Source organism: Myotis daubentonii, chromosome 6 (genome assembly GCF_963259705.1).
Source record: "Myotis daubentonii chromosome 6, mMyoDau2.1, whole genome shotgun sequence".
In the NCBI taxonomy this organism is placed as follows: domain Eukaryota; kingdom Metazoa; phylum Chordata; class Mammalia; order Chiroptera; family Vespertilionidae; genus Myotis; species Myotis daubentonii.
The window spans coordinates 11,067,775-11,094,569 of record NC_081845.1 but is presented as its reverse complement, the minus strand read 5'-3'; the positions used below and the strand labels follow the sequence as shown (position 1 = coordinate 11,094,569).

Genomic DNA, 26,795 nt, shown 5'->3' with positions numbered 1-26,795 from the left:
CTGCATCATGAAACCGGGCAAAGCAGGTCAATGCCTAGATGCCACGGAAGGCTCTTGCCTCTAGAAAGTAAGGAGAAGACAACGGAAGTGAGGAGGACAGCAGGCAGAGGAAGCGTGGAGGAAGGAGGCAGAGGTGGACAGGAGACCAGAGGATGCCCTGCCCTACAGGAAGTAGAAGAGACCATGCCTCCCACGACCCCCTGCCTCTGGGGTTGTGGCTCCAACAAATACATTCGGCACGAGAAAAGTGAGGAGCCACTAGAGACCCGGTCTGCCTTTCACAAATGGAAGAAAAAACAGCAGATCAGGTGCTACCAGGCAGGACTCTGGAGAAAACATGCACTTCATTTGAGGAACCTCCAACCCCGGGGGCAGGGGAGGGATGGAAAAGGAAGAATGGAGGCTGGCTCACAGTAAGCCCTGTGTGAGTGTTTGTTCAAACCAGCACACACAACGCTGCACAAGCAGCAGAAGGAAAAGTGGAAAGACTGAGCCAGCGCTCCTGACGCTGCAGAATTAAGAGGCAGTAAACATGTTCTACCCAGAAAGCCAGCAACACTGGGGACATCCTCCTAAAATGTCACAGCAGACAGGGATGCCTACAATTTATTTGGTGTCATGAAACTGCTCCTGTTCCCCTGACCTCAAGCTTCTGTCTATTAAAATTTAACAAAATTTAAGATAGGTTTTCAAATTTTATTAGTTTTATATACTTTGAGAAAATAACGCTCAAGTATTTTAACTATTTTTTCTAAATAAATATTTTTCACAATTTCTTTGTGCTAGTAAAATAAACACCTGATTAAAAAGAGAAAACTGTCTTTTCTAAATCAAACTAATTGCCAACAGTGGCTTGATTGATAGTTTGGGGAAAACACTGAGGAAATATTTAAGTACTATGAAGTATAACAGGCTTAAGTTTTTATTAACTAGACTCTTTCCCATTGTTTTGTTGCTGTTGTTAGATCAATGCAAAAATATTAAAAAACTTAAACAATCTGACTTATATTTTGCAAATAACACATGTGATTTAGAAAATAAAAATAATCCATCCGTTAAATTATAATTCTTGGAAACTGTTGCTGGATGACTCAAGGTCTAAGCCAGCAAGGAAATCAGAAGTTATGGAATATATGATTGGCAAGGAACAGGAAACTGTCCTTTTGCAATACAATCTGACTTCTGGGGATGGCACGGGGTCAGGAGATTAGAGGGATCCACAAGGTTGAGTTTATCCTCTTAACATCCCCACATTACCAACTACGATCTTACAGTCAGTGCTCAAACAAATACTGGGTGGGTAAATAAATGAAGAAGTGACCAAAATGCTTGTTATCAAATACAGTTAGAGTGGGAAATCCCTCCCCATCGCTACCTTCTCCAGTCCAAAATTACGATTCCAAACAACTCTTGCCTGTGTCTCCTAAAGTGATTGCTAGAAAAAAACTTCTTTCTTTCTCCTCAATCCATGATGCCACAGTCTGCTCTGTGCATATCAACTCTGCTTAATCACTCTTAGTTAGGATTGTTGATCTAAAGCCATCTACACTTTTAATCTTAGCCATTGAATCCATTTGGCTGAATAACAACAGTCTACTGTTTTCTAAATATGTGCCCTCTTCCAACAGTAATGTTGTTCCAAAAGACATTTCAGCAGACATCTGTTTAACCCCTGATTATGTACATTCGGAAAAGGAAGCAGGGAAATATCAAATGTCGTCATATCTAAAGGTAGAATATTTGGATTATTGTTGTAATAAACTATTCTTAAAAAAATGAGTATGTCCAAGCTGAACTAGTACACTACCTCTTTAATAGGGAAGACATTAATTTAATAAAAATTTAAGGTAAACTTAATTGAAATTTACAGGAAATAAAATAGTGCTTCATAAAATTTCCAATATTTTGGACATTCAGTATCCTCCTGTGCTGCATGATTTTTCTAGTAAGATCTTGGTATAAAACCTTGGTATAAGGCAAGCCATTTTCTGAGCAACTGATACATGGTTTCACTTACTAATGTACACCTGAATCCTGCCCAGACTCTATTTTGGTTTATAGAAATTTACTATCTTAATGTTTCAGCGAACAGGAAAACTAAGAATTTTCACTAATGACATAAAACATAGTGTGAATTAAGCTGACCCTAGGCTGGAAAGCAAAAAAAAATTCCATGCTACCAGGTATAAGGCCAAGACACAGAAAGTTTAGAAGGAGTGGTGAGCAGAAATGAAAGGAAAGTGAGATGCCTTCAGGCTTGAAGAATTACAGTAGATCATCTAGATTTGGGTCTGGGTGAGATATGCCACAGTATCCATCCATCACTTTTTGCTATTAGCACATTTTTAAGTCCTTGAATCAAAGTAATATGTGTATATGGTAAAAATGTTACCACAGTACCACAGAACGGCTTACAATGGAAAATAGGTTCTAGCCCTGCCCTGATTGAGGTGCGCTGGGAGGCAACCTATCAACCAATGGATGTTTCTCTCTCACGTGGATATTTCTCTCTCACTCGCTTTCTCCCTTCCCCTCTCTCTACGCATGTCTTCCAGTGATTAAAAAATAAAAGGTTCTAGCCTCACACATACCTCTCTTCAGTACTGCTCTCAAAGCCCACCATCTTTAGTCATTTGCTATAATTCTTCTGATAATTTACATTCACAACTCTCAACAATATAATCCTCAGCTCATATGCTTTGAACAACATCTATGGACTTTCCACCAAGAAATAAGGACTTACTTAACTTATTACCCTTTATTTTACTTCTCCCTCTTCTTCACAATTTATAGTTATAATTTTGTTCTTTCACTGATCACTTTTTACTTTAAATAATGCACTTCAAGCTCTAATCATGCTCCATCAATTTTTAACTCCTCACAACATAAAATAGGCTACTAGTGACTCTCTCCTCCGCAACTCTCCAAACTCCTTCTACAGCCTAACCCTGGCTGCCATCTTATTTATTTTTCAAATGATCAACTAACCCTTCTATGCTTTGTTTATAAGGTGTTTCTAAAAATTAAAGGCAAATAATCTGTGTTTACTGTATGGTGACATATAAATATTATTCATAGCAGAAATAAGTTATGTGTTAGAATTACATTTCTAATTCCAGAGGTCCATTTTTATGAACGGTCACTCAGAAGAGCAGCATGTTCCTAGAATAAAGGTCAAATGGATTTCTTAGCTTTTTTAACTGCTCAAAATCATGCCACATTTTTGTTGCATTGTGATTGGACTATGACATCATTGTACAATTTCTGTCAAGAATTTCTAAGGGAGAGATCAACCAAAGGACTTGTATGCATGCAGATAAGCCTAACCAATGGACACAGACACCAGGGGGGTGAGGGCATGAGTGGGGGGACTTTAGGGGGATAAGGACACATATGTAATACCTTAATCAATAAAGAAAAAATTTAAAAAAAGAATTTCTAATTGCCTTTACTTTTTCATTGTTCATTAAATCATCAAATTTTTATAGCAAAATTATATATTTGGGTCTAACATGTAAAAATAAAAAATTTAAATAAACTTTTGAAAATACTATTTTGTTATTAAATACTTAAATATAACCTTTTGCTTATGTGTCCACTAACACAGAGATGAGATGTATTCCGTGTATATTAATAAGCTCCATTTATTTGGTACTTTCAGTTTATGAAACACTGCTTACCCGTATTTTACTTCTAATGCTCTCAATCCGTGAAGGAGGCAATATCTTCTCCATTTCACAAATACAGCAACTTAAGATCAGAGACTGAAAGATTCAGCCAAGATCAGACAGCAAGTAAACTGCGAGTTCCAGGTTTGAAACCGGGTTTTCGTTTTTCAAAGGCCAGTGTTCTTTGCTTCCACCGCAGCTGCCTAACACATGGGCTCTTTCTGCTTTTTGCTCAGGAGTTTTTTGATTTAGAGGTTTTGTTATCAATTACAGCGCTCCTATGGAAAGCAACACAGTATTACTAGATTCTATGGGGAAAGACTTTTGTAAAATAAACAATGGAAAAGCTGGCAGAATTAGGAGAAAAACACAAAATAAACTAAAAGGCCATTACACAAAGAGCTGCTACAATAACAAATGGAATAGTCAAGAAGGCCAAAGAATCATAAGCACTAGCTTTCTCAAGTAATATTATGGACGTCTGTGAGGCATTGGGGTTATTATGTACAGCTTTAATAATGCAGCATTCATATAAAACGGAACATGACTCCAATCGCACTCTGATGAACTAAGTGTATCTCACACAAATAGCTTCATAGGCACCACTCTGAGTATTGACCCTGAAAGGTCCAGGGCAACCAGAAACCATGCAGGAGGAGCACGGGGTCTGGAGAAAACGCCAGGTGAAGAATAGGCGAAGTCGAGCCTAGAGAAGAAGGCTCACCTTACAGTGGTGTGAGCACACAGAAGCGAGTTTCCCGTTATCCTTCCTAACGGAGAAAATGTGCCCTCAGAAATGGATGCAAAATATTAGTGTTTGGACCAGATGGGGTCTAGTTAGTTGAGGCTTCATACTCTCAACATAAGTATATAAAGAAATATCTAAACATTTAATTTCAAAATTGTGAGTTTCATGCTTACCTTTTACAATACACATTAGTAAAAATTCTTTATTGTTCTTTTAGATTTTATTTTTGATTCTACATCAAAAGGAAATGGTTCAGAAAAAAAGTTTTTTAAAAAAACAAGAACCCACTTAACTTAAATATTCAATATTATTATAATAGACTCCTATTTGAGAAAGGAGGAATGTCCATTTCAAGTCTTCCATTCGTATATGCTTAGACTCAAGTGGCATTTTTTTTCTTTTTAAAATGATGGGGGAAATGAATATAACTCTCTAAAGCAGAAATGCATTTCATGAGAATATTTGATTATATACAAAAAGGGAATCATACCTTTCATCAATAATAATATTAGCTGATATTTACTGAGCTCACTCAATGTTAGGCACTGTGTTTAACACATTATCTCACAACAATATGACTTTATCTCATTTTTCAATATGAGCAATTGCAGATTTACAGGGGTTAATTAACTTGCCAAAGTCACCTAGTAAAGTCAAACTCACATCCATGTCTTAAACATCTATCTACCTAGGTGCACTGAATGCCCACGTGACCAATTCTTATCATGATATTAATACTATGTTAATAATTATCAATTTTTATCTGAATAAAGGGCAAAGGGAGATTAATTAGATGCATTTCATAAGCCCACATACCCATCCCCATGTTTGTTAATTTCTACCTCATCTTTATTAAGTCTTAAAAAAAGGGCAATCAACATGGTTCACAAGTAGCAAAACTGCTTTGAATTTATCTCTGATAATGTTTCCTGCTTTCTTGCTGGTGAGTATGTTAAACAAGGAGAACCTGAGAGTCTGAATTTCAGGGAATACAAATACAGTGGTGAGCAAAAGTAGGTTTATAGTTGTTTGTATGAAAAATAATACAAAATTAATAAATAATACAAGAATAAACCCTGTTTCACATACTCACAACTATAAACCCCACCCCTGTATATACGTATGTACACACACACACATATATATATGGATATATATATACACACACACATATATACACTGAGTGGCTAGATATTATGAACGGCCAGGTTATTATGACCACCCCATCAGTATAATTGAAGCATGGTAGCAACCATGTTTGGGTAAATGTTTAATATTTTAACCCTGCTGACTTGGCTTCTGTCATTATTTGCTTGCTAAAATAATAAAAAAGTTATTTTGATTTTCTGAATTATATAAATCATCCCATTCGACTGAATACCCTATTGGTTGCAATTTGAATACCCCATTGGTTGTGGTCATTACTGGTTTTAGAAAACACATTCCTCTGCACCTGGAGACCAGGACTGCAAAATTACTCTAAATTGCCTCAATGGCTCCAGATAATGTGTTTCTGTTGACTCAGTGGTCCCAAGACCCGAACCTATAATTAATCTTTGTAGATAACTAATCTAGCTTCTGTAACAAACTGCTTTTTTGTAAACCAGGTTCCTCATTCCAAACCCCGAGATGTAATCAATACCTTTGTGATTTTTGCCTATATAAATCTGGTGTTGCAGTCATTTTATCACTTCGAGATTTGGAGAGCATAGCCCCCTTGTAGTCCCGGCTTTGAAATAAATGTGACTCCTTAATTCAACTTCTTGAGGCGTCCTTGTGTGATTCAGGGGTACATTACAACACTATGAAGTGAATTAGTTATGCAAATAATAATAATAAAACCTTGAGAGTATTTGCTTAGGAAGTTTTCAATATTCAGTATTTTTGGAAGTGTCAATGAAGTACTGATGGGGTGGTCATAATAATCTGGCCGGTCATAATAATCTAGCCACTCAGTGTATATGTGTGTATATATATAGATTCTCTGTATCAATACATACATTTTTTAAGAGTAACATTTCAAACTTTAGGTGTTGATTCTAGAAATTTATATAATCTACATTACTACACAAAGTTATTAAGACAATTTAGATGCAAAAAAAGTGTCCGGAGAGAGAACCAAGATGGCGGCATAGGTTAACGCCGGAGTTTGCTGCTTTGAACAACTACTTCAAAAGTGAAACTAAAACACGGAACGGACATCACCCAGAACCACAGGAACGCTGGCTGAGTGGAAGTCCTACAACTAGGAGGAAAGAGAAACGCACACGGACACTCAGAGGAGGCGCAGTGGTGAAGTCAAATTCTGAGGTGCAGAGTGCGCGGAGCGGGCTGGCGGCGGAGGGCGCGATTGTTGTTTTCAATCGGGAGGGAGTCGCAGACTCTGAGCACCAGATCCGGGCGAGTCTTTAGGGACCCAGACTCAAACGGGAGAAGCGGGACTGTCTGGCTTCGGTCAGAGCGAGTGCAGCTTTCTCTCCGAGCTTTGCAGCGGGTGCTGGGACTCAGAGAGGCAGAGCCCCTGGGGACAGGACTGAGAGCCGCCATAACTGCTCTCTCCGGCCCACCCTGTTGATCCTGTGCGACCCGCCCCGCCCAAGCCCTGCACAGAGGCATTTGCCGGATAGCCTCAGGCAAAAGCTAGATTAGCACCTCCCTAGAGGACAGAAGTTCTCTCACTGCTGACACAGCTGATTCTCATAGCCACTTGGCCTGGAGGTCAAACCCTCCCTGGAATTAGCTACAACAATCAAGATTTAACTATAAGACTTCGAACAAAGACCACTAGGGGGTACACCAAGGAAGCATAACAAAATGCGGAGACAAAGAAACAGGACAAAATTGTCAATGGAAGATATAGAGTTCAGAACCACACTTTTAAGGTCTCTCAAGAACTGTTTAGAAGCTGTCGATAAACTTAATGAGATCTACACGAAAACTAATAAGACCCTCGATCTTATATTGGGGAACCAACGAGAAATTAAGCATACACGGACTGAAATAACGAATATTATACAGACGCCCGACAGCAGACCAGAGGAGCGCAAGAATCAAGTCAATGATTTGAAATGCGAGGAAGCAAAAAACATCCAACCGGAAAAGCACATTGAAAAAAGAATCCAAAAATGCGAGGATAGTGTAAGGAGCCTCTGGGACAGCTTCAAGCGTACCAACATCAGAATTATAGGGGTGCCAGAAGATGAGAGAGAGCAAGATATTGAAAACCTATTTGAAGAAATAATGACAGAAAACTTCCCCCACCTGGTGAAAGAAATGGACTTACAGGTCCAAGAAGCTCGGAGAACCCCAAACAAAAAGAATCCAAAGAGGACCACACCAAGACACATCATAATTAAAATGCCAAGAGCAAAAGATAAAGAGAGAATCTTAAAAACAGCAAGAGAAAGAAACTCAGTTACCTACAAGGGAGTACCCATATGACTGTCAGCTGATTTCTCAACAGAAACTTTGCAGGCCAGGAGGGAGTGGCAAGAAATATTCAAAGTGATGAATACCAAGAACCTACAACCAAGACTACTTTATCCAGCAAAGCTATCATTCAGAATTGAAGGTCAGATAAAGAGCTTCACAGATAAGGAAAAGCTAAAGGAGTTCATCACCACCAAACCAGGATTATATGAAATGCTGAAAGGTATCCTTTAAGAAGAGGAAGAGGAAGAAAAAGGTAAAGATACACATTATGAACAACAAATATGCATCTATCAACAAGTGAATCTAAGAATCAAGTGAATTAATAATCAGATGAACAGAATGAACTGTTGATTATAATAGAATCAGGGACATAGAAAGGAAATGGACTGACTATTCTTGGGGGGGAAAGGGGTGTGGGAGATGTGGGAAGAGACTGGACAAAAATCGTGCACCTATGGATGAGGACAGTGGGTGGGGAGTGAGGGCGGAGGGTGGGGCGGGAACTGGGAGGAGGGGACTTATGGGGGGAAAAAAAAAGAGGAACAAATGTAATAATCTGAACAATAAAGATTTAATTAAAAAAAAAAAGGAAAAGAAAAAAAAAAAAAGACAATTTAGATGATTTTTAGCAACAAGAATATTTTCGTTGATCTGCTGCAGTTCATCCCATATACCTGGTAGTATCATGCACAGTGATTAATCAAGATGTGGGAATTCTTATGTATAATTAATCAAATACATACAAATCTTTTTGACTTAGACAGTGATTGCTGAAGGCAATTTTATCATATCAAGGAAGTATAAATTCTCAATAAATGTTTATGAAGCACCTACTAAATAGAAATTGCTTAGACTTATATACCCTCCCCCAGAGCAGTGGGAGCTACCACACAGCAAGCACCGCAGGGTTCTCTGTTTACTCGAGGTTAACATTTTTGGAAAAAATCAGATGCTCTTCCTTGTTTTGTATCTTGAAGCAAAGGTTTCTGGAGTTTGGGTCAAAGGTATAAATTCTTCCTAAACTACAGAAGGAAGGGGAGGAATTGTTTATTTTCTTTCTTTTTCTAGTTGAAGATACTGACTTGCAGAGTTGAATAATGTTAAATGGGTAGAAGCACACATTACATTTTTTAAAGATTGGTTTCTCCTGCTATGAGCATTTAGCTGAGGAATTCAGAGACTCAAGTCTTGGCCTTCGTTCTAACATCAACTTGCTCTGTAATTCTGGGGAAGTCACTCTGAGGCCTCTGAGCCTCAGTTTCCTCATTTAAAATAAAGAGCTGGAGTTAGATAATTTCCCAAGTTCCTCCCAGTTCTGGAATTCTAGGATTTCCTTGGCTTGGTCTTTAAAATAAATAGGGGCAACTACTAATGAGGACCATGTAGAAGCCCCACACAGAAGCCTTCCAATGAAATCATAGAGCGAGCCTCTGGCACCTTCTCAGATTACTGGAATCCAGCAGACCTGTCACTTGCCCCTCAGCAGAACGATTCTTTCCAGCCGTTTTATACACCACACGATCCTGGCAGTTCAGCTGTCAGGAATCCAGAAACCACTACATTTTTGGCAGCTTTGCAGGTCTCAAGTCTTTCCTGTTTGATTTTATTCAAGACCCAATAAAGCAAAGACTTGTGCAAAAGTAGAAGCTTTCTGCACTGTTTACCCCCACAACCACTGTCATTTGTATTCCCTTTGACTTAAATTTAGCTGTGTCAAAAGAGCAACTAATGTGATGGGGGTTGGGGGTTGTATGTTTTGTTTCCTCAAGATTCAATGCCAATAACTCCTTTATCTCACCTACTGTCTCCCCCATCTCTCAACCCTCCTCCAAATAATACTCCACATTTCCCCTCTCTTTCTACATCCACTGACAAAAAGGTTTCTCTTCTCTTTCAAATAAGAACCATCAGAAATTACTTCCTTGCATTATGTGGCAATAGCCTCTTTTCAAGGAAAAAAAAACCACCCCAATATTTCACATAATAATAAAAGACAAAAATAGACAGTTTAAAAGAATACTGTTTTGCCCCAGAGAATGCTAAGCTTTCCCTTGTTGAAAATTTGTTGATAGGAAGAGAAGAAAATAAACATATACCGACTAGCTATACGACATGCCAGGCACTTTATATACCCAGCTCAAGTAACACATCCATTGCAACCTCGGGGATACATACTGCTATACCTGTGACTGCTGACAAGAGCCCTGAGGTTGATTCAGAGGGATGGCATTATTTGCCCATATTTGAACAGAGCCCATACAGTTTCCATTATATCATGCTGCTCACATTACTCTGCCACTATCCGAAAACTATTAAAAGAACATAAATTTCATTTCTCAATTGAAATGTTTTAAAATCTTATTTCAACAAAAGTGCTTCAGCAATTCAATAGATAAAGGAAAAGTAAATCTCAAAATGCAATTACATACATATAGCATGGTGTACAATAAAATAATTATGTACTTCCTTTGACTGGATACTAATAAGCATTTCACATTTAACTAAAGAACTGCTGCCTACCATTACTTTGTTGTCCAGCCTGCTGCATATGAATGGATTTTTTTTATCCACCACCTATTAAGAATAAAGTTCTATTAAAATAATTTTCTTCACCCTCAGAACATTTTTCCATAGCCAACTACAAATATTTACTCTCACTTGACAAGCAAGAGCCCTTTTAAAGGAGAGAAAAACAGTCTGCATAGCTGGTTTAAACTTTTGAACTTTATTTCATCCACAAGAACTATAAAGAACCAGCAGTTTCATAACTCAAGTCAATGTCATCCAACATCCATTCATTCATTCGTTTGTTCATTCATTTGTTCTCCTTAATGTAAAAAGAATCTGAATTACTTGCACAAAATGCTTAGAAGGTAGAGATATAAAGAAGAAACATCACAACCAGAGAATATCAGAGTAAAATGTCAATCCTAGGAAGATAAAAAGTAAAGTGCAAACATATAGCAGTACTGGGACTATTTGTATGTCATAAATTGGACTCAGAGCTAAGTGGCACTTACAATCAGGAAACTATATATACATAATCAATTACACAATTCTAGTGGTCTATGAGAGAAAAAAGTTCTAGTTAATTAACTAAAGTAAAGTTTAATTTACACCTGAAAGACATTTCTCAAGAGTGAAACTAAAAAAGGAGTGAAATTCAAGTAGAAAAGGTATTCTGTAAACACTCCATTTCAACCAGATACAATGAATCTTTGGGAAAATCCATTGTAATGAGTAAACTGAGAGGTGAAGACTTTGCTCTAAGTTGAGAATATGCAAGGCTACAACTTCTTACATTTTTAAGATCTGTTTTAATAAGTAAACATCTAATGTGTGAATCAATGTTAATGTTTTATTTATCCATTGGAATTACAAACTTAGACTTCATAGGACAATGCTCAGCCAACTAAACCACACCAGCTAGGGCTACTAAATTAATTTTAAACAAATAAAAACAAAACAAAATTAAAAACAAAGTATTAGCTATGATAATGGGCTTTTTACCCTAATTCAGAAATTGTACATGACTCTTTAAAGAAATTATTGTAATAAATATACATATACATAGAAGCACAAAAACCATAAATCTATACTTTGGTGAAATATTATAAACATTCATGTACCTACTGACCAGAGCAAGAAGCAGAACTTTTCTTTCATTTTTTAAATGTATTTTTATTGATTTCAGAGAGGAAGGGAGAGGGAGAGGGAGAGGGGGAGGGAGAGGGAGAGGGAGAGAAGAAACATCAATGATGAGAGAGAATCATTGATTGCTGCCTCCTGTATGCCCCACACTGGGGATTGAGCCCACAACCTGGGCATGTGCCCTTGACCAGAATTGAACCCAGGACCCTTCAGTCTGCAGACTGATGCTCTATCCACTGAGCCAAACTGGCTAGGAATCAGTACTATTTTTGTAAAAACCTGTCAAAATTTTGATTGAAACAGCACTGAATTTATATGATTAATTCAAGAGAAGACATCTTTAAGAGAAATAGCCAAGGAATATAATTGAGTCTTCCAATCTATGCACATGATATAGCGCTCCAATTATTTAAGTCTTCTTTTATTTTCTCTCAATAATTTTAATAGTTTTCTGCATAAAAAGCTTGCAACAGGCTTTGCACATTTATCCCTAGATATCTGATAATTTGTGATGTTACTGCAAAAATATTTTAGTTTCTAACTGATGGTGTTGAGAGCTGGACTCACAATTGATTTCTGTATAATGAGAAAAACTGGGGATAGCAAGCCTCCTTGTCTTATGCCCAGTCTTAAATAAAACACTTTCACCAAGAGCATGGAGTTTTGGAGAGATCCATACTGGGATTCAAGAAGTTCTTTTTTATTCCTAGTTTCCTAAGATTTAAAAAATTTTTTAATGGATGCTGAGTTTTACTGACTGAATTTTTCTGAATCTACTGACCTCATGATCCCATCTTTAACTTGCCATCTTTAGTCATGAACTAAATTATTCTAATGTTAAACCAATATTGCACTCTGGACAGGGAGTAACTTTTATATACTTCTATATATTCTTTTTATATATTGAGTTTGCCAATATTTTTATGATTCTTTTATATCTATACTACCTTATATTTTTACATAGAAATTTAAGCATCTAATGTTTTTGATATTTATCTGCTATTTCTAAAGTTGATACTATATTTTAATTATTATGAAAGTTTTCAGACATATATAAGCAGGGAAGACAGTATAATAAACTGCTACACCCAGCACTCAGCTTTTACAGATATCAATCTTTTCATCTATAAATATCTCCTACATATCTGTCGGATTATCTTAAAATAAATCAAGCATTTTAAATTTAGCAATGAATTTCATATGTAACTAGCAAATTTATATTCTTAATATATTTTAACCCACTTTATACTGAAACAGAGGGAAGCCATTTATAATATTTAGAGATTGTGAGTTTCAATCACAGAAATAATAAAGTCTAAATCTTACAGCAGCATCTGCCTTTGAATAGAGTCTATCCAGTTTTCCCTTAAAGTCTGTAATGCCCTTGAATGAAAACACAGATAATTGAAAAGTATGTCATGAATGTTATAAACCCAAGAGAAATAGCACAGGAATATAATCTGAGGCAAAATTTAATTATTTGCACTGAGAATTTGTTGGAAATGAAAAGCTCATGTAATAAAAGGCAATTTTACAGTCTTATGCATGAACTCATTCTGTGAAACACTAGTACTTATATTGCAATTATTCTACATATGTTAACAGAAACTACATTTTAAAAAAGAACTTCATACTTCATGGTGAGAGAACTTTCATTCATATCCCTGTTATACCTGCACTATAATAATGTCTCGCATAGATCTCTGAGAATTCATATATATATAATTTTCCTTTAATAAGTTGCTTTTTTTAAAAAAATACAAGAAAGAATGAATAAAAAGCTATAATTCTATTAATTCCCAAAGCTTAGGGATAAAAATGACCAGAAAAAAAACATCTGCCTAAAAAAAAAAAAAAATCCCCACAAAACTACTTCTTACATATTACTTTAGTGAGAAAAAAGGAAGTAAAAACTAAAAGTAATATAATATTTTAGAATACCGCATAATAAGTTAATTTTCCTATGAATATCTGAGCAGTATCGATCAGTTAAAATATAGAGGCAGAAACTATGGAGAAGTTGCAAAAAAGAGCATAGATGAGAGAGTACTGCCCTTCTTTCACTATGCCTAGTGTGCTTAAATCTGTAAAATTCTTGCTCTTCTTCCAAACACTGTAAAATCTGCAACTGCTTATTCAGAGAGCTCCCACCTAATTCTAAGAAGAAAACGGATTTTATGTTCCTCCACAAACACTGTGAAGGTATTTTCTAACAATTCATATAACCTGCAAATGAGTATCGTTAGTGGAAAAAGTTTAGACAGAATATGAAGTAGCTGAAAAATCAACAGCAAATTCTGAAAATCCAACGAGCTTCTGATCTGAATAATGAAGGCTGTGGACGGCCTTCCCTCCTGCCGAGAGCACAACAACCCCCCAGATAAGCCCCAACAACACACATTTCTTTAAAACCACAGACGAGCTGTAAACACAAAAACAACGAGAAGCGACTGAACAGGAAGAGGCCACTTTCATATCTTGGCCGGGTCCATGAGCCTGGAGAAGCGGGCTCACCGAGAAGGGCAGTTTGCCAGGCGAGAAGAAACCAGACGGGGCTCTGGTTTTATCTGTGGGCTCGCTGGTTGGGTTTAAATCTGGAGGGGCTCCAAATGCAAAGACAATCTTGTCTGGGAAGTCACTGTCCCACAACATGGGAATTTTAAGAATCAGCAGAGGCTGGGCACAGGCCACATGGATGAGCTCCCTGTGGCAGGGCCCTGGAGGGAAACGGTCAGCCACGATCACAGCTGGTAAGACGATAGCCGCTAAAATTTAAAAACCTGCCCGAGGCCACGTGAGGGGATAGCATGTCAGTCTGAAATAGCTGAGAGCACTGGACACGAGGGGTCTCTGCACTCACAAGGTTTTCCACAGGCCTCTGCCAGGCACAGTAAGTCTTCAGTTCACATCACTGGTAGCTTCTGTGATTTTAAGTGAAATGACATATAACAAAACCAGTTTTACCCCAGGCTGACTGATGTAAACAAGAGTTAAGTTCCTATGGCATCTCATCAACTGAATCATTGATCGGCTTCTTCCTAGCTGCTCATTGAAACTTCCTAGCTGCTCATGTTGTTCACCTTTTGACAGTTTGGTTCTAGTTATTTTTAAGTTCCAACATCTGGATCATCTTGTAGTCTGGTTCTCTCGATTACTTTATCTCTTAACAGTGGGTTGCCTGGGGCAATTTTGTTTGTTTCCTGTGTGAATCCTGTAATTTTTGATTAAATGTTAGATGGTGGGTGAACATTAGAGACGAAGACAGTACAAGCAACTAGGAGCAGTCTTCTCTTGGGGAAAGAGCGAGAGTGTGTAGATATATGTCCTCACCCGTTTGGCTCAGTGGATAGAGCGTTGGCCTGCAGGCTGAAGGGTCCCAGGTTTGATTCTGGTCAAGGGCAACATGTCTGGGTTGCAGGCTTGATCCCCAGTTGGGGGTGTGCAAGAGGCAGCCGATCAATGGTTCTGTCTCATTATTGATGTTTCTATCTCTCTCTCCCTCTCCTTTCCTCTCTGAAATCAATAAAATATATTTTTTAAAGAGTGTGGAGATATACTCTCTCTGTGGTGCAGACGTGCAGGGACAGCTGAAAGCTGAGGGTGGAGCAGCATTATGATGAAATCCCTCCAGTATAGTAACCCTATGTACACAGTAACCCTATGTACTATGTACTAGTACTAGTAACCCTATGTACTAGGCAATGATAGCTCAGTGCTAGGAGAACTGGAAGTCTGGGGTCCACCGAACATGGCAAAACCCCAATCCAGCTCAGCTCCTGAATAGACTGATTCAAGCCCACACACTACAAGCACGATAGAAAGGGCAATCCCATTTTGAAGTGTAAGTGCTGCCTTAGTCTCTAAAGTTCACGCATCTAACAGTCAATCAAAAAGTACAGGCTTCACACAGGAAACAAACAAAATTGCCCCAGGCAACCCACTGTTAAGAGATAAAGCAATCAAGAGAACCAGATTACAAGATGATCCAGATGTTGGAAGTTAAAAATAAGTAGGACAAACTGTTAAAAGGTGAACAACATAAATGAGCAGCTAGGAAGTTTCAACAGAGAAATGGAAACCATGGAAATGCTAGAAATTAAAAAGACAATATCGAAGATGAAGAAGTCCTTTGGTGGGTTTATCAGTTCCTGACTCATTTAAGGAAATATCAATGAACTTGAAGAAAGGTCAATAAACTGAAACACAAAGAGAAAAAAATACTGTGGGGAAAGAGCAAGCACAGCATCCAAAAGCTACAGAAAATTATCAAATGGTCTAAAATACATGTAATTGGAGCCTTAGAAAATGAGTGAGAGGCAATGAGACAGAAGAAATATTTGAAGACATACTGACTAAGAACTTTCCAAAAATTAATGGAAGATATCAAATATAGATCCAAGAAACTCAGAAAACACCAAGCGAGATAAATACTCAATATTTAACACATCATAGTCAAATGGTTAAAAAGAAAATATAAAGAGAAGATCATGAAGGCAGCTAGAGAAAATATATGCAAGTAATAGAAAATAACTGTTTTTCTAAAATTAACTTATACTATCAGAACAAAGAAAGAAATAACATCATTCTTTTCCTGTGGTGGGAAAGTGGATGTCTGGGGGTCTGACTCCAAAGAAAAAAAGAAGAAACTGTCTGAAAATGTTTTATACCTTGACTGGGGTGGCAGTTACACAAATGTATACATATATCAGAACTCCTCAAACGATACACAAAATATGCACCTTTTATAGCGGATAAATTACACCTCAATAAAGTTAAATTTCTAAAGTCTATCAACTAAACCAATTCATTAATGTTTTAAACAATAAACAAAATCCTGCTCATGGAAATATTCTGTGTCCCTTATAGTTACGGTGGTCATTCAAACAATATGACCATTAGGAGGAGATCAGAACAGTTTATTACAAAACCCAACTTTTTTAGATGTATCTTTAAAATGACAAAAAACCTATGCTATTCTAACATGGCCTCTGTAGAGGATGTAGGCAACAATATTAACAATCCAGCTAGACTCAATTAACTTTATGTTACGAGCAGGCTGCAAAGCAGGTGGTAGAACTGGTGACCATATCCTTTAAAACCGAGTACAACAAAAGCAATATAAAAACAAAAAAAAGTTATGGGAACTAGAAGCAGGGATAATTTTATCTGGATAAAAATTCAAGATGGTTTTCATTAAAAACAAAAAGAAAACAAACCAAAAAAACCTTATTGAAAAATCATAAAAAGCCAGAATTCTCTTGTCTGTCCATTCTCCATACCAGTTGTTATTTTTCATTACTTTTATCATGAAAGCAAGCAAGAATAAGGAATACTTTCTTCACTTAACATTTACACTCTAAATTTTATAATCAGAGACAAAATATATATTCAATCTAGTCATGGGCACAATTTGGGTTGAATATTTCATTGAACATGCATATCATGTTTTGCCTCAGAACAGAGGGATAGAATTGATACTGGAGAAGAGTCTAACACTGGTCAAAACAATCTGTCTGCAATGTCTTTTTATAGAAGAATTCCAAACAAGTTATTCTCCCCTGTTCCAAGCAGGGGAGTTCAACTCGACCGAGGGCTGGACTTAGAGACTTGCTTTCAAGAACAGAATATGAAGTGGAGAAAAATAGTAACTTTACAGTAGAGAAACCTGGCAAATGCTATGCTGTTTAGGTAACCAAGGTTGGCATCATCAGTGACATTATACTGATAGCACACATGCCTCATATGTGATGAGAATACTTTTTCACCTCTGTGAGAGTCTTTCTCCAAACCCATCACCCCAGTCAAGTCATGGGAAAAACATCAGACAATGGAGGAACATTTTGCCAAATACTTGGCCAGTACTCCTCAAGACTGCCAAGGTCATGGGAAATAAGAAAAGAATGAGAAATGTAACAAACCAGAAGAAACTGATAATAAGGCATGATGTCTAAATGCAATGTGATATCCTGGATGGGTTCCTGGGACAGGCAAAGGATATTAGTTGAAAAATTGGTGGAATCCAGATCGTCTGGAGTTTAATTCATCATAATGTACCAATCAATGTTGGTTTCTCGGTTTTGACATCATGGCAATGGAAGATGTTAATGTTAGAGGAAACTGGATGAGGGGCACACAGGATCTCTCCATATTATTTTTGTCACTTATCTGTAAATCCAGGGATTATTCCAAACCAAAAAGTTTATAAACCAACAGAAAACAAACTAAAAACCAAAAGTAATATGCCTAGTAAAACTGATGACCAAGTGGGTTCTCTGACCTGTGTCTGGTTTTGAGAAGCATACTTGCCCTCGTGCATCTCCCCTGTCACTGTTGTTTGGATGGAACACGCCATGTGCATGAAGCTTACTGTTTAGACTGACTATCCTCTCATACAACATCACTATAATATTCTTTTCTGTGGCACAAAAATCATGCAGGTAGAAGACACCTTCTGTGTTTTCATTACTTCTGCACATCATCTGGCCACCACCCCAGATGGATGCAGGTATTTCAGTTTCAGGTTGTTAAAGGCAAATGTGCCAATTTCTTCCTAATTTTTAAGTTTCAATTTTGTAGCCTTTTAAAACAAAATGTTGAGAGCCTTGATGTGTACTTCTAGGGAGGGTAATGAGCAGCCTCTGACACAGATACAGTTTATTACTTAGACGGACACTGCTAGGCACTGTGTTTTGGACACTTACATAGTGTTTTCAGTTATTGTCAGTAGATTGTGTTTAATTTATTCACATGATGAACCACCAAAAAACAGAGATAATGCATAAGAACCACAAATTTTGAACTTCAGAAAGTATGTAAAAATGACTAATCCTACAGGTCCACCCCAAATAAATTGTATTTGTGAACTGTATTCATCTGATCAAATGTCTTATATAACAAATTAAGATTTTCTCTGGTATTTCAGGAAAGAAAATGTTAAAACAAACAACGTAAAGATGATTTTATTCTAAGTGGTTATCTACATCTTCAATGAGAGATTGTAGAAAAATGCCTGCAAGTAGAGCCCTGACACATTCTTTCCTATCTCATCATTTAGAAACCAAACAGGAACAAAGAAAGCAGATTTTCCTAAAGGTCAAAATGCAAGAATCCTAAACACCCAGACATGAAAATAGTTTTTGACTATTTTTGATGCCTTAACACATAAAAATAATAAACACTTGAAAGGGTTCACAAATTTACAAAAGGTTAAGATGTTTTTAACTAATTTACAATCACCTTGATTTACAGATGGAAAAAACCGAAGCCCAATATTTGTTTAAATTCATACAGGGTTTGGATAAGAGTGATAGTGTGAGGGCAAGAACCCAGATCTCTTTCTCCTTCATCATCTTTCCACAACATAACTTCTCCTTTCAGACACCGCAGCCTTCAATCAGTGTCTAACATTTTTAGAAAGTATATTCCAAATTTTTGATAACTAGACTATAAATGACACTTTGGAACAGTGTCTATTTGTAATTCCTGGTCTCAAATCCCTTTAACAAAGTATGGTTCTTCTAAGCCAGAACAAAACACACATTGATTTGATTTGATGACTTATACTCTGTAAAATAATAATCTTTTTTAAAAAATATATATTTTATTGATTTTTTACAGAGAGGAAGGGAGAGGGATAGAGAGTTAGAAACATCAATGAAAGAGAAACATCGATCAGCTGCCCCCTACACACTCCCCACTGGGGATGTGCCCGCAACCAAGGTACATGCCCTTGACCGGAATAGAACCTGGGACCCTTGAGTCCGCAGGCCGACGCTCTATCCGCTGAGCCAAACCGGTCAGGGCTGTAAAATAACAATCTTGGCAAATAATTAACAAATACATCAAGTGATTAAAACATTAAAATATGTGGAACCATAACAGTGGTGACAGTTACATTAACAGTTCATTCACACGTGCATTAATAGGCTCAGCAATCGCTTATGGAACACCTGCAATGGGTCAAGCATTGTGCTGGGGATCAAAGGGAAAGATGAATGTTCACTACTTTTAAGGATGTTATAGGCCAGTAAAGAGAGACAGACCCCGTGAACCAAGTCCAAGGAAGAGCAGTAGGATAATAATAGGCTAAAACGAGGCCATAGAGGGTGAAGGGCGGGGTCAGTCACAGAATTAGGTGGGACAGAGCGGGTGTCAGGAAAAGCCTCATAGAGGGGTGGCCCTTGAGCTGGAGTTTCTTGGCCTTGATAGATGAGGATAGGATACTTGGGGGGGGGGGGGGGGGGAGTTCAGTATTTTCCAAGCTGATCAACTGAGAGGCACACCATACTATGAAGTACACTGGAAAACAGCACGCAAGCTGTCTGGTAAGGCTGGATTTGGGGAACGTGAGGTCCAGCAAAAGCCAGGGCATGGCTATGGCTAAGAAATAAGACTCTATCCGCCAAGAGTTCTTAATTGCTTCTGAATATAGACCCTTTTCAGATTTTTCAAGGTAACTTAAAAACAACAGCTAGCCCTGACCGGTTTGGCTCAGTGGATAGAGCATCGGCCTGCGGACTCAAGGGTCCCAGGTTCGATTCCGGTCAAGGGCATGTACCTTGGTTGCGGGCTCATCCCCAGTAGGGGGTGTACAGGAGGCAGCTGATCGATGTTTCTCTTTCATTGATGTTTCTAACTCTCTATCCCTCTCCCTCCCTCTCTGTAAAAAAATCAATAAAATATATTTTTAAAAAACCACACAAAAATACAACACAACAACTAAAGTATACTGCTCACTTTACAAGTCAGGCACTTTACATACATTTCTCATTTAACATTATATTCTCATATAATCCAAGAAATAGGAATGATTTAATTGTTTCTGGATATCAACCCTTTTCAGAATTTAAAGATAATAATAACAACAACAAAATGACTAGTGTTTTATTATTTACAAGTCAGGCACTATATATATATTTCTTATTTAATTTTATATTCACAACAATTGTAGGAATAGGAACAGTTTTCATCTATCCATAATAAATGCAAGGAGCTACAAGATAAAAGTTAAGATTTTTTTCAGGGGACTACAAAATGTAAAAGGAACTAAATAGAATTCTAGATCTAAAGCATATAGTAACCAAAATTAAGAGTTTAAAAGAATAGACTTAAAAACAGACTAGATTCAGCTAAAGAGATAAAGAGAGGTTAGAAATCAGATCAGAAGAAAACTAACAGACAACAAGAGAAAATATTGAAAAAGGGTAAGAGATATAAAGGATCAGTAAATATATCTATGTCTTTTAAAATATGTGTAACTGAAATTCCAGAAAGAGAGAAGAAAAATAAAACAATATTTTTAGAGATACTGGCTCAGAATTTTTCAAAAATCAATCAATGGTATTAAGCACATGTTTGAGAAACCCTGCAAACCCCAAGAAGGATAAAGAAAAAGAAAACTACACAAAGCAACATTGTTTTTTAAATGGCTAAAAACCAAACACAGAAATTTTTCACAGTAGTCTGAACCAAACAGATTTCCCTTTAAACGATAATTAGACTGGCAACTGACTTCTCAACATAAAACAACAGAATGTGGAAGATAGTGCAGAAGATAGCCACTGACCAGGACTTTTATCCCTACAGAAATATCCTTCAAGAATGAAGGAAGGTGAAATAAAACCATTTACAGAAAACAAGCACCAGATACACAGAGTAATTTTTTTACATTTCAGTTGACCTAAATAATCATATATATTCATCACAACCTGAGGGCTATGCAAGGTAATTTCTCAACAATGGTCACAGATTTTGTCTTTTCTAAGAAAGCTCCACTTTCCAAGACACTGAGGACAAATATTGTTTAAAAACACATCAACTTAGAAACTGATGGGAGGTAGAGGGGTTAAGAAGGAAAGAGCAGCACACCTCAACTTATAAAATGTTTGAAATTCATCAAGTCTGCAAATGCATTTAAAGTACAAAGTGTATCACTTTTACATCTGATGCATTTTATTACTCATACATAAATCATCAGTGATAACAGCCTATAAAAGATGATTTAATTTTCTTGAGGGCAAGAAATATTTCTTAACCATCTTTATAACTCCTATAGCATGCTCAGCATATAACTTTGCACACAGTAGTTGCTCCCAATTAATTTACTTAATCAACAAAATTTTCAAAGACAAGAGAGGCAAGATAATTCATCAGCTCAAATGCAAATGAGAACAATTTTTTTCTCATTTCAAGTTTGGTAAATAAAATTATTCTCATTTCAAGGTTAGAACTAGCATATTTAAGAATTTCAGCCCTTTCATCTTTAAACAGAATCCACCCTGATGAAACTGACTTAGGGAAATCATTTTTATTTTTTTACACATTTAGGTATCTATTAGATATAACAGGAAAAAAGGAGGTCCCTTTGGAAATTTAGTAAAAGTTTCTCATGATTATAACTGAATTACTTTCTAAACACATTACTGACCTGGTTGTAAGAGGGCTTGCTATTGATCAGCATGTAGAAAAGGCCACCTGTGTGGAATACATTCCAGGGCAGAGCTTTGGCACAAAGATTCAGTAAACTGGTAAATTAATACTTTACATGATGTTAAGAAAATCAGACATTATGATGGTGAGAAAGAGTGTCCAATCATTAGGGCATTCTATAATTCATAGTATATTTTGACTTAGGGGAAATAAAGAACAAGGGAATGGGTAGAAAAATCAATAATCATATATGTATAATTGTCAAATCTGGGTAATTAGGAAAAAGCATGGGAGAAAAAAAGGAGCAGGATTGATGAATTAGTATCAAGTCTCTTATCTCTTTAAAGAAAAGAACATGTTTCTCTGGTTTTCAAAAAGAATAAACACACAGCTGAGTCAATTATAAAAAGGGGTAAGAGAATAAAAATAAAAACCAATAAAGGTATAAAAAAATCAGAGGTAATTGTGTATTTAAAAAAAAATCACTGACCCCAAAAGAATAGCACAAGAAGCCAGTCTTCTAACTCCCTAACATTGCTAGTAGTAGGTAGATACAAAGTAATTTTCCTCCTAAAATGCACACATCATTTAGATTTATTAGTTAAAACTACTGAAGGATTTGTTCTGCGAGCCATCCCAATGCAAGTGTTCTTGCCAAGGTGTCATTCCATTCTTGCATTAACACATGGGATCAAATAAAATGGAATTCCCCAGCCCCCATCCACGTCTCAGAAAGTCACCGACTGCTGGAAAACAACAGAAATTTATTTTCTTCTGGAAATGAATCAGAAGGCAGACCATCACTTGGTAGCCAGCATATGATTCAGCAGAGCTTTGTACAAAAAAAGGTATAAAGTTCAAAGACGACCCCAAAAGGCTCCTGGAAGTAAGCAGTGAACTGCTTTCACTCTTCCTGGAATCACTACCGGCAGCATCTATGAGCTTCTGACTGTGTGTAACTGAAGAACCCTCCACGATGACAAAGTAGTGGCTTTTAAAGAGCAGCCAACGACAAGCACTTAGGCACCAGCAAATACAGGTAGGAGAATGCAAATGTGTGACGACAACAGGTTTATATGGCCGGTAATGCGAGGAGGTGAAACAGGGCATGAACATCGTGACTATTTAAACCATTTCTCAGAAGAGATAAAATGAATTTACAGAAAATATGATACTTTTTTTGTGTGACTCATAAGATTGTGTCTGTAGCTTTTTGTCTTCACAAAGCAATGGTTAAATAAAAAGCAAATCATTTAGAAACTCAGTATTTTTTTCTGGATTTGAAGGGATGTCAGAATCGGCAATTTAAACAGGAGGAGGAAAGCATCGGGCAGATGCACAGCACACGAAAGCCAGTGTTTGAAATGCCGTGCATCCTCAAATGATCATCTTCTTTAAAGCACTCCCAGATCCGCACTCACTTTTATAATACTCAGCATCTCCCAACACTGGGAGACCATCAGTGCTGGTAATTGGAGTTATTATGTAATAAAAACTTCGGTAGAACAATTTGTGCTTATTCCAGCTGTTAAACTAGAAAGTTCTTGGGAGTTCAGAGGAATTGCCTTCTTTTGAGCTCCAATGCCAGCATGTGATGATTTTCCTCTTTAAAAGGGGAACTGTTTCATAGGCAAGGGGAAGAAAAGATTGGAAAGTATGGAAAAAATGTAATTGAAATCTACGCTTTTCATTTCTCTGAATGCTCTTGTAACACGTGAAGGCATTTTGCTTTTCTATGTTAAGAATGCTGTACATCTCTTAGTCTGAAAAATGGACAAATCAAAGACCCCCAATAGATGGGTCTGGTCAGCCACTGGTCTTTATTAATCTTTATGATTTCCCTCTTACAGCCTCAGAACGGAAGCGAGCTTCCACCTTCCCACCCACTTTCACTATTTCACCATTCTAATGGTTTGATTCGTTTTGTTAAGAAAAAAATAAGGGGGGGGGGCAAATGTGAGAGGACAGGGAGATACTCTCTCTTGAGGTTCTTTTTGCTTTCTTGTTATAGTCTATTGAAAAAGAGTAACTTACAAAAATTCAGTTTTACACATACTTGATCTCTCTTTGGACTCATCTCTTCAACAACTCCTGTTAACTATTTTTCAAATAAAAAAGTATTTCATTTTAAGACTTCAACACTGGTTTTTGGCAGGCAGCTTTTTCAACATAGTTTCAACTCTTTGAACCTGTCCCCACAATTCATTTCCCACTGTCTTAAGCTTCCAAGATAGCAGTGGCCAAAGGATTGAAATGAGTGTGGAAGCCCACAAAACTTATTTGTCTAGAGTTCCACTGAACAGGTTACAGTAACAACTGACAGGTCCTACATAATTTGACAGCTTTACAGAACCTCTTAAGTAAATAAATTTAAGACACTGGGCGGGGGGCGGGGGGGGGGCCCTCATTTTAAACCAAGTTATTCAAGAAAACATGGGATTGAGGAAAAAAGGCAAAATATCTGGGACAGAAAATATCTGGGATACATACAAGTTTTGTTTTGTTTTCCCTGTTCCCATCCCCCCAACCCCAAATAATCCAGGTAACTGGAGCCCAAGGTGAATCTCCCTCCTTTCCTATCTTATTTGTTTAGAGGGAAAGTAGTGTTATGGGATGTACTTAGGCAAAGAGAAAACTAAACACTAAGCAAGCTGTAATAGGGAAAGATGCAGCAACCCTTCTTTCCAGGGAGTCGGCTCCTCCATGGACTAGGGCCAGGGGCATCAACTAACTGCCTGAGAACATGATGGATTGTGTCCAGAGTGGTGGGGTGACGAGAATGGGTGGGGGTGGGAAAGGACTTGAAGCACAAAGTTATTGTCATCTAATCTCTATTATCTTCACATGCACATGGAGCTTTGATAAACTTTTCAAATGTTCTCATTCAAGATATACTGAATTTTAACAGCAAATGTTATAAAAGTGTCGTAAGACTATCCCTAGTGTCATCCACCTGACTTCTCCCTCTGTTTCTACTTTATCTGTTACGGCAACTCTAAATAACCACTGCCTCCAGGCAGACTTCCTTATGCCCTCCTCGTCCCTTCCCAATGAGGAAATATTAACCTCCCCTCCCTTACTTTATCCATGTCTTCTTCATGGCACATTTCTCTCTACTCTGTACTATACATAGCATGGTAATCCTTAACAGACTATAATAAGCCAATTTTAATACTTTGGGATTGAAAAGCAGAGACCACCTGTTTCTTTTCAAACCTTAAAAATCAAAGCTCATTAATTAGAAATGAGAAGGACAGGGACTGAGGGGAACACTACAGAAAGTAAATGTTACATGAAAAAAACAAGAGTCAAATGGAAAATATCATTCTTTATTTTACTTATTCCTCCCCAAAATGAAGGATGATCAGGAACAAATGGCCACTAATACTGTTTTTTTTTTCTTCAAAGTAAAGAAATATTATCAACCTTAACATAACCTCAAGGTTTTTATGCAAAGGCATATAAGACTACATTGGCCACTATCATGATATTTCATACAGGAGGTAGTGTATTACTGAACTTGATTTAAGTCAATGTAACTTTTTTCTAACTTATTCCCAATCCTTAATGCCTTTAGGTAGCTGCTTATATTGGTTTCTGGTATCCTCTTCCAGTGTTTTTTTGTTTGTAAATATTTCTTATCTACCCTAATTCCTATTTATACAAAAGATAGCATAAAATGTATACAGCTCTGTATCTTGCTTTTTAAAATTTTATTTGCACTGTTCCTATTTTATTTTTTTAATAATTTATTGTCTAAAGTTTTACATAGGTCTCCTTTTCCCCCCTTGACCCCCTCCCCCCATTCCCACCCCAGGCAAGCCCCCACAGCCCCAGTGTCTGTGCCCATTGGTTATGCTAATATGCATGCATACAAGTCCTTTGGTTGCTCCTAACCACCCCACCCTGCCATTTGTCTAGGATCTATTCTTGTTCATCAGTTTATGTTGATCATTATATCCCACATATGAGTGAGATCATGTGATATTTATCTTTCTCCGACTGGCTTATTTCACTTAGCATAATGCTCTCCAGTTCCATCCATACTGTTGCAAATGGTAAAAGTTCCTTCTTTTTTATAGTGGCGTAGTATTCTACTGTGTAGATGTACCACAGTTTTTTAATTCATTCATCTGCTGATGAGCACTTAGCTTGTTTTTAAATCTCAGCTATTGTAAATTGTGCTGCTATGAACATAGGGGTGCATATATCCTTTCTGATTGGTGTTTCTGGTTTCTTGGAATATAGTCCTAGAAGTATCCTGCTCTTACAAAAATCTTCTTCCTTTTTCCCTTTTTCCCTTTTTCCCTCCCTCCCTCCCTCTCTCCCTCCCTCCCTTCATTCTCTCTATTTTAAAGAGAACCATATTATTTATTTGTGTGGATACACTGTAGCTTATTCAACCAGCCCTTTTTACATGAACAAATGCCTTGCTTAGAATCTTTTCCTTTTATAACTTGTGTTGTAATGGATACCCTCTCATTAATGTGTCCTTTCATTGATGGGTAGAATACTGATAGGTAAATATATTTGCAATTTTTGATCGATTCAAAGACATTTTAAACTGTTCACTTTAGCTTTGTAAAGGACATGTTCAAATTTCTCAAACTAGATTTAATGTATTATATTATTTAGTTTCAAAATATGATCTTGGGCAAATTTTATTTTTTTATTTTTATTGATTTTTTACAGAGAGAAAGGGAGATGGATAGAGAGTTAGAAACATCGATGAGAGATAAACATCGATCAGCTGCCTCCTGCACATCTCCCACTGGGGATGTGCCCGCAACCCAGGTACATGCCCTTGACCGGAATCAAACCTAGGACCTTTCAGTCGTCAGGCCGACTCTCTATCCACTGAGCCAAAC

At 37.2% G+C, this 26,795-nt stretch overlaps 2 protein-coding genes across 4 annotated transcripts in view; one reads left to right on the top strand and one right to left on the bottom strand.

Moving 5' to 3' along the window:
- Positions 1–26,795, bottom strand: part of NT5DC1 (5'-nucleotidase domain containing 1) — a 106,627-nt gene that overhangs the window by 31,886 nt on the left and 47,946 nt on the right. The window lies entirely within an intron of this gene.
- The window catches only part of COL10A1 (collagen type X alpha 1 chain), a 33,437-nt gene continuing 29,481 nt past the window's right edge, over positions 22,840–26,795 (top strand). Inside the window, exon 1 of the mRNA XM_059700111.1 lies at positions 22,840–22,966. The gene's annotated coding sequence lies outside the window, so the exon portion shown is untranslated. The remainder of the gene's footprint in view (positions 22,967–26,795) is intronic.